This window comes from Lolium rigidum, chromosome 5 (genome assembly GCF_022539505.1).
Source record: "Lolium rigidum isolate FL_2022 chromosome 5, APGP_CSIRO_Lrig_0.1, whole genome shotgun sequence".
In the NCBI taxonomy this organism is placed as follows: domain Eukaryota; kingdom Viridiplantae; phylum Streptophyta; class Magnoliopsida; order Poales; family Poaceae; genus Lolium; species Lolium rigidum.
In genome coordinates this window covers 161,114,525-161,124,685 of record NC_061512.1, presented here as the reverse complement: position 1 = coordinate 161,124,685, position 10,161 = coordinate 161,114,525, and positions in this window count along the sequence as shown.

Genomic DNA, 10,161 nt, shown 5'->3' with positions numbered 1-10,161 from the left:
CTCTCCTTGAAGACGTAAGTTTTCTTTTCCTGGTTGTCGCCTTTTGTTTGTTCATCTCGAAAGATTTTGAACTTGTAACTTATAGTCTTTCTTATCGACTTGTATGCAGCCCTTGATGAAGAAACTGGTCGACTTAGGTTCCCATTTCCTCGGGTTCCGCGACAAGGCCGCAGCTTTGAAAGGTAAAACTTTGACTCCCTTTTTCTCATATATGTTCATGTCTTGTTTTTGCACCTTCTCATACTTTTTCCAATTGACAAGGGATTAACTTGTCAATGCCTAAAGATTGTAAACTTAGGATTTTGTAGAAAGTAGAGGGCAAGTAGATCTCGAAGGTGCTCGACTCAAAAATTAGGGTGTGTGTTGACAATAGATTCAATCCTTTCTGTCTCCCTTGGCTCCCCTTTATATATGAGGTGGAGCCGAGGCTTTTCATGTCGCATTAGTTACAAACTGCAAGAGGCGTATTGGGCCTTTCCTATTTTACTATACAATTCCTAATACAATTCTAGTTTCCTTATCGAAGATCTACGGGCTTCTAGGCCTTCAATGCTTCGGGTCGTGGGCCTACAGATAACCTCGGGCACTTTATTCGGCAGGCCTATTCGGCATACCTATGTCAACCGGCGGTAAGCTAGTCCTATATAAACTAACCCGTGCACTTCCTCTCACTTTCTCCTGATCCTCCTTTATTTCTCCACCTACTCCTTTTCTCCTCTCGTCCTCTTTCCTCATCTTCTCCCTCCGGCGCCCCATCTTCTCCCTTCCTCCAGGGCCAATCCTCTACCTACCCCCGGCGACCCCGAGCTTGAGCTTATCCTTCCGACGATGGCGACAACCTCCCCTCCAGTGACGGTGACCACCTACGGCGACAACGACCATCTCCTCTCCGGCAGCCCTTCCTCGGCGACCACCTCCCTCTACGCGACACCCACGGCTATGGTGCCCATGGTTCTCGAGCAACGACCAAATCTCGATCTAGATCTAGATCGAGCCTTTTTCTGAATTCAGAAAAAATGCCGCCAGCGCACTACGCTGGTGCACCGGCGATAAATCGTGTTACCACCAGTGAACTAGGCTGGTTTGCCAGTGGTAAACTTTTTTGTCCGCCGCGGCCTTTTTCTAGTAGTGACATGTGCTCCGAGTGGATATGGAAGACTAAAAGCATGTCCAAACATAAGTTCTTTTCTTGGTTAATCCTTCATGACCATATTAACACCAAGGAGATGCTTATATGAAGAACACAGAAAGTTACTAATAATCATAAACATGTGCTTTGTCCTTGTGGGATACTGAAATACTGGACTCGACTATTTTCTGAATGCATGTTTAGTGCTAGAATTTGGAACTTCTACAGATAGATTGGAACTGGTTTTGGTGCAGTTTTGGATGCTAAGAGCATCACTAGTAGTACCCCTAAACCCTCAAATGCTCAAAAATAACCGCTATTTTACAGTTTTCGACCGAAAAACGACGTAGACTAGAACCCTTTAACCCTCGAACCCTCAAAATTTTTTAAGGGTCGGACCCCTATTCCTCCTCCCAACCTGTACATGTGAGGGTTGGAGAGGCCCAACCCCTTCAACCTCTATTCCCCCACACGCGCGTAGGGGGAGGGAATTTTCAGCCCCGCCCGCCGCCCCGCGCCATGGAGCCGGTCGCCTCCGCCCTCCCGCCCGCCTCCTCTGTCGTCGGTGTAATATCCCAGAACATAGCGCTAACGAAGGGTAGAACTAGAAAAGGGATGCGCATTTCATCGCAAAACAGGGGGAATTTTCGCGCTTTATTGTATAAAACCTAAAAAGGATCGAGGTTTCTCTCTCGTTGCTATTAGGGTTAGGGCAAGGAGAGTGTGATGAATTTCGACGTGACTTCTTTTGAAACATATAGTTTTGAGAAATGATTTGAATTGTATTACAAATTGAATTCATAACACAAAGGAATTATAAGATAAACAACATATAAGTGAATTATGAATTCATAATTCATGCACACATCTCACCTATACAAAATGATTCAAAAGAATATCAAACTTATATAAATTAATTACAAATGAATATCAAAACTTTACAAAGAGCTCATAAAACAAAACTTGAGCTTTACTGATATGAACACATAGATACATTGTCATTACAATATCCATAATTAAGAAAATTGATGAATAATAAAGGACAGAAAATAAAAATTACATCAATTGAATTGATCCTAAACTAAAATCTTCATCTTGTCATTCTCCAATTCTTGATTCATCTTGAAACCTGCAAAACAGAAGCAAATGGAAGAATCTGTCCAGTACCAAGTGTCATTGACACTTGGCAAGCAAAATAAGTGAAAATGGAGCTGATAAGCTTGGAAGCAGGGAGAAAATCCCAACTCGGGACAAGGGGGAACACATCAGCAGTGCTCCAGCAGGAGCAAGGAGTGGAGCACAAGACATCACACGACACACACCTACATGAGCTGTCGACCAAGGAGTCCATCCTATGGTGCTATAAATAGCACATTGCATAGAGATAGGGATTAACCATCGGTTCATCAAGGAAGAATAGCAAGAACATCCATAGAACCATCAGCAAGGTATTTTCATACATTTATCCAGAGAAACCAACCACCAAAACCAACCAAGCATCCATAGATCATCGTGACCTAAGGAGTAGATCAACCAGAAGCTAGGAGGTGAAGTGATGTGATCACATCAACCATCCAGAAGCACTTCACCAACACAAAATCACTTTCTAGGAGCTGGAGCAAGATATACATCATACCTGTATGGATCTTATGATCAATCCATCATAAGCATGCTCATACACACTTGGTGTGGAGCAGATTGCTCCACTGGGTATATCATCACTTGGTATTTACCAAGTGATGCCAGGCAGAAGAGGCCAGACCGGAACTAGAGAGGATAGTCACTGGATATGCTAAAGTGCTAGCTATCCATGTCACTAAAACCCTAGAACAGTAGCCAACTAGATAACCTATCACCCTATGGTGTGTTTAACCATCAGATTCACCCATTTTTCATCAAAAGCATCCACAGGGCATTCATTTAGATGATTCCCAACTGTGGAGTTTGTTCATATTTTCATAAAACTCACCAAATAGCTAAATAGGATGCAACCAGTTGCAGTAGCAAGCCACTGAGGTCACATACTAGCTCATCATGCAAACAAAGCCACACGTGCAGATTGTCTTCATCACCACATAGGTTCAGACAAGATTATCTATTCCAAAATCATACTGGAATTTATTTAAGCAACAGCTTATACAATTGAATCATAACCAACACATGATTCATCAAGGGTAACTGACAGAAATCAATGCATGGCAATAGCATGACATGCACAGAAGGATTACTGAAGCAATTGCTTCAGTAATGCCTATCTGGCTACCAAAGCTAATTAACCAAGCATTACTGCAAGCTTAAGTAACTCAATTAACCACTAAGCATGCATATAAGCCACTGGTAAAGCACCAGTAGCATCACAAGCTATACAGAGTGAGAGATGATTCCCAATAAGTATCACAGGCTAATCATTTGGCAACCAACAAGGTCGCAGAGTGTCTAGCCAATGACTAGAGCAACAGCCATGCAATGCAAAGAGCTAGCCACTAGTATCTGATGATCCAATGGATCAATTGGATCATAAGCAAGATACAGGAGCATATCACAAGAATCACAAGTGCCAGGTGCTGAGCGCGGAGTTGATGAAGGAGAATTTATGCACAACGTTGAGTGGAACCACAAGAGGAAGGTAAGATGAGCACATCAGGAAGTTTTCCCTCAGTAAGAAACCAAGGTTTATCGACCAGTAGGAGAAAAACGTTCTCTCCCGAGGTGTTGCGAACCAACTCGTGGCAGGGCACACTGCCGGCGTCAGCAGCAACGTGGAGACCTGCACACAAACAACCAAGTACTTTGTCCCCAACTTTCAGGGAGGTTGTCAAGCTCACTGGTTTTGCTGAAAACAAAGGATTAAACGAACAGTGTGGAAAAAGAATTTTTTGCAGAGAACAGAACAGAAAAATGATGTATAAGATTGCAATTAAAAGAAGAAGGACCGGGGTCCACAGTTCACTAGAGGCGCCTCCCCAATAAAATAAATATGCTGGGTAAACAAATTACAGATGGGCAATTGACAAAAAGAGATTCTACGTTAATGGTTGGTGCAGAGTACATTCTATGAAAGTATGCGGGCATTCCAACAATATACATAGACCGTAATCGAACTGCATCTATGACTAATAATCCACCTTCAGGATTGCATCCGCGACACCCTCCAGTATTAAGTTGCAAGCAATGGACTATGGCCCTGTTTGTTTGGGCGGCAGCTTTTGAAAAGCAGCTGTAGCTGTTGAGCTGTGAAAAAGCAGCTGTAGGAAGCAGCTGTGAGAAGCAGTGATTTGATGTTTGGTAGGAGTGCTGTGGATGGCTGCTGTTTCTGGTAAGAAGGATGAAATGTCTGAAATGCCCCTAAATGCTGATGAACTTCAATAAATGCCGATTTGAGACGAATTAGCTAATTCTGAGTGTTTGTAATATAATTGCCATGCTTAAGGATTGAATTATATCGATTTAATTATGTTAGAAGACTTGTTCATATGAACCCAAAAGAGCAACAAGTTTGTAACCAAATTACCTCAATTAAATTTTTTTGCTAGAATAATTTTAAATACGATATTAGCAAAATAATTTTAGCTTTTGGCTTATAAGTAAAAGAAATGAGTTTTTGTAACCACTATAAACAATATCCATAAGGCTCGTCTCAATGTCCGGATGGCCAAAGTGACGAAATGAATCAACATATACAAATCAATATTTTACTCGCTTCGGTGTAGGAAGTGAATCAATATTACACACTTAGCAAATGCATCAAATACACTTCAAAAGATACATCAAATCCACCAATAGCACGCGTGTGCGTAGGTTAGAGATCCCGTCGGGGAGTAAGCTGCTGCAGATCGGAGATCCCGTGGCGTGCAGGTTGCTCCTGAAGGTCGACGAACCGGATGGGGAGCAGCGACTCCGGCTTTGGGCGGAGCTTCCTGCAGAGAGGAGAGGACGGCGGCCGGCGGGGACGAGCTCCACCCGTCGTCCGCGACTTGGAGGAGGCCGGCCGCGAGCTTGAGGATGACGGGGACGGCGGCGCCTCGACCTACTGTCGCCGGCAGCAGGGCGGAGCGGCGGAGAACGGAGGCAGGGCGTCCGATGGCGAGGCGGCCGCCGGCGGCGGGGCGGGCGGGCGGCGAACCCTAACCCTAGCTGGCCATGGGGAGAGAGAGAGGAGGGAATGAATTGGTCGAGTCCGGGAACAGAGACGGGAGGCAAGCGACCGAGAACAGCGGTAGGCAACGGCGGCGATGCCGCTGGGCGGCGGCGGCGAACTGTAGCCGCCATGGCTACGGGAAGGGGAGGACCGGAGGACAGGGGAAATAAACTGGGAGAGGCTCAGGTCTAACGACTTCCCAAGGGTGGCAGTTGTTTTGTAAATTGAGTAAACTATAAAGGGCACTTCCGTCCGCTGCAACTCGGGAAGCGGCAGAAGCTGGGGAAAGCACCCCTCGAGCAGCTTTCAGTTTCTCTCCCTCGTTCCGTTCGTTTCATCGCAGCGCTTCTCAACCACGCTTTTCTATTTCGTGCCGTTTGTTTGGGCTTCCGCTTTTTGGACCCAAAAGTAGAAGCAGAAGCCCAAACAAACGGAGCCTATAGCTTTAAGCAATGTGTGTAAAGTAAACGATGAAACTACCCTTGAATAGAACACTGCTATTTTCTCCCTAGTAGCAACAGCACATCTACAACCGTAGAGAACAAGGTCACTTCCCATGGTTAATAGAGGCATGAACCCACTATTGAGCATAAATAGTCCCTCTTGGAGTCGCTAGCATCTACTTGGCCAGAGCATCTACTAGAAACGGAGAGCATGCAAGATCATAATAACATAATACATAATCTCAACCAAAGCAATCTATCTATAAATCGGATCCACATCAAACCAACATGTAGCAACTACAAATAGATGATCTTGATCATGTTAGGCATCTCACAAGATCTATACATGAATTACAAAAAGGAGAGGACAGCCATCTAGCTACTGCTATGGACCCATGGTCCCGTGGAGGACTACTCATGCATCACCTCGGATGAAGACATGGCGATGTAGAGGCCTCCGGCGGTGATTTCCCTCTCAGGCAGGGTGCCGGGATAGACAGCAGAACCCTCCCGAACTAGGGTTTCGGTTGACGGTAGCGTCGGAACTTTTCGTGGATGGAGGCTCCAGTCCCTGGGTTTTCCCGATACGAGGAATAAATAGGCGGAAGGGCGGAGCAAACGAGGCGGCGAGGCACCAGTACATGGGACAGGCGCGGCCAAGGGTGGGGCCGCGCCTGCCCTATGTACTGCCACGTGGCAGCTCTCCTGCGCGTGTCCTTCTGGCTCCGTCTTCGTCCCGGAAAAATAAGACTCTGGGCTTTTGTTTCGTCCAATTCCGAGAAACTTTCATGTACAACTTTTCTGAAACACAAAAATAGCAGAAAACAAGAACTAGCACTTCGGCACTGCGTTAATAGGTTAGTCCCAAAAAATGCTAAAAAGTGTGGAAAAGTGCACATAAAACATATAAGAATTGTAACAAAACAAGCATGGAGCATCAAAAATTATAGATACGTTTGAGACGTATCAACATCCCCAAGCTTAACTCCGGCTCGTCCTCGAGTAGGTAAGTGATAACAAACAAATAATTTTTGAGGTGACATGCTATCACACTACTTTGATCAATCTAAGTGTAAAAGAAAACATAGCTGGAATCATAGAATCCTAACGTAAGCATGATAGATATAATCAAACAATGAAACTTAATAACCATGCTAAAACATGAATAGTAATCAAACAAAAGAAAATGTATAACGTGCATGGAAAGCAAAGTGATTGTCAAGAGCATAGCATAGATACATAATAAAGTTGTACTAATCTTGTCCCATAAGTGGAAGCAAAACATAAATGCTTGGACACCTTTAAAAGATTATAAGGATGACTAGAAACAAAAAGTTTGAACAAGAAATACCATAATTATGAATCAATCAATAAAATCTTGGGACCATGCACATAAAACTAAGAATGACAACTATGCTCTCATAAGTGGTGCATAAACTAGAAGGTGGAGACTCAACATAAAAGTAAAAGAAGGTCTCTCTTTGAGAGGCAAGTAAGATCACTCATGTGCTAGAGCTTTTTATTGAAACAACAAGAGTATAAAATGCACTTTTGAGAGGTGGATGATGTCAACGGTAAGTACAAAGCATATGGGTTGTGCAAAAGTGCTACTTCTAAATCGCAAGCCTCATGCATAATTGCTACTAGTGCTCACACCTCGTCCTACTCACCTCGGATCACCATTAGCTCTCATCAGATACAACTTGTTTTAACCGAGTATCACAAAGGGGTACCCCGTGCCTCTCGTACAAAGGTCCTAGGAGATGCATTGCTTTTGATTTCTCATTTTTAAAGCATCTTCAACTTGGGACATCCATACCGGGACGACACGAGCAACAGATAAATGGACTCCTCTTTTTTATTGCTAGAAGCTTTCTCATAAGAGATTGAGGATTTGTCCAACTGAAACTTCCACCATGATACATGGCTTCGGTTAGCGGCCCAATATTCTTCTCTAACAAAAATGTATACTCAAACTATTTTGCATGGATAATCTCCTTCATTTCAGACAAGATGAACATGCATAGCAACCCACATGATATTCAGCGGCAAAGCACGATGAGGTGACCCCAGTATTTCAATGGTTATCACACAACAAGCAGCTTAAAAGAGCTGCAATTACACAAGGAACGCACGCTAGGCACAATAGTCATTTTTTACTACTTTCCCATGAGCAACAAAAATATAATACTTTGAAATTTAAAGGTAGCACATGACCAAACTACTATGGAATGGCAATGAAATACCACATATAGGTAGATATGGTGGACACTTTGGCATATTTGGTTTTTGGTGGTTGGATGCATGAATAAAATACTCACACAAATGGAGGTTAGAAAAAGATCGGGTACGACCAACTAAGAGAGCATAATGACCATAATCATGCACAGCGACAAAATATATTAATCAAAGCATAAAGTGATACACAAGTTGCAAACTAAATGATCATAGAGGCAAGAATTGACTGGAATGTAGTCATAACATGTTGCCAAACATGTGCCAAGTCGATCCAAATAAAAACATTCGCAGGAGAATATATACCACAATATTATGATTTTCTATTGTATGCTAAAACAATGCATGAAACCTTCAATGGCACACTAAACACTCTCAGTATTTGAGACTAATCGTAATGAAAACATAATTAACAAGCTCATCATGAGAAGAACATCTAGCAAGATATGCAAAAAAAAACTATGCCACAGTCTAAAAATGCTTCCATTTGCATCACATACACATAAAACTTTTTTCATGCTTCCAACGCCAACCAAATGAAACCAAACAACTCTCATATATGAAAAACAAGTAAATGTCCAGAGAGCTATTGAAACTCAAATAAATGTAAAAGTGGAGCATGTCTCTCTCCAACGCAAAATGCATAACAGTGGAGCGTATCTCACTCCAAAATAAACATGAATGATGGGATCCAACTTTATTGAAAGTAAACACACAGCAAAAATTAAAGATGCTCCAAGGATAACACATATCACATGAAGGAATAAAAATATAGCGTGTTGAAAAAAGACCTAGTGCTTTTTGTTGATGAAGAGGGGATGCCTTGTTCATCCCCAAGCTTTGACGCTTGTACCTCTTGTATATTTCTTGGGGGTTCCAGGGGAAATCCTCAAGCTTGAGATCTTGTCCATGCTTCATCTTATTGCATCATTCTTCTCTCCCTACACACTTGAAAACTTCCTTCACACAAAACTCAGCACAATTGATTAGCAACATTAGTGCAAATAAAAATATATCAAACCAGCAAGGATTCAGTAATGACACTTATCAAACACTCATTTTAACATATGGTACTGTAGCTACTTCTTCCCAAAGCTCTTTTTCACAAAAGAACTCAAAAAGACGAAGCATAAGACGCAAATGCAAAACATGGCAGAAATCTGTCAAAACATACCAGCAGGCAGAGATCGAAATTAAAGAAATAGTTATGTTGCTCAAATCGAAAAATTATAAAATAATTAAAGTTAGATAACATACTGGGGCATAAGCATAAAACTTTTCAGCTCAAAATAACGTTCTGGCGATTTTTAAGAATTTTTTTGTGACCAGCACAGAATCTGTTTCAGAATTGCAAATACCCCAAACACTGCTTTCTTTCTATTAGAGGCTACCCTTGGTACAAAAACGAAATAAAAATGATAAGGAGAGGTTATTACAGTAGCAATAACTTCCAAGACTCAACAAAGCAAAAATAACATAAATAAAACATGGGTTGTCTCCCATAAGCGCTTTTCTTTAACGCCTTTTAGCTAGGCGCAGAAAGGGTGCAAATCAAGTATTATCAAGAGGTGGCTCATCAACACCATAAGTTGTCCTATAAATAGAATCATAAGGTGACTTCTTTCTTTTTCTAGGGAAGTGTTCCATACCTCTTTTGAGTGGAAATTGATAACGAATTATTCGATCTCTCATATCAATGATAGCACATGCAGTTCTAAGAAACGGTCTTCCCAAAATACGAAAGAAACCTGGTGATCAGGTGGGTATGTGAGCACGCTCTAAATGTCTGACACGTGTCTAACGGACATTTGTAAAACGTTAAGAGGTTATCGGTCACGGAAGAAAAGCAACGCCAGACTCATGTACTGTACCCAGATTCCTGTCTCTATGCCCAACAGTGAAAAGCAAGCGCAGGGAGCAGCACACACAGCTCGAACGGATGGAGTGGCAATTCAGAACCAGTTTTCCCCTTATCCTCTCCACCGCTCTTATGCTCTCCCTGCTTCTCTGACTCCCCGACGCCTCCTCTTCCTTCCTCCTCCGCCGGCTCATCCGGTCGGAGAAGGGAGGGAGAGGGGCTCGGTGCCGTCTCCTTCTCTGTAGATCCACAGTTTCATGGCGTGTCCTGGTTTGCGTACTGTTCTGCTTCCTAGTTCCTGGAGAAGCTCGCCGGAGTGGAGGATCCGGCGACTTCGGTTCGGTGCTCTGCTTCTCCT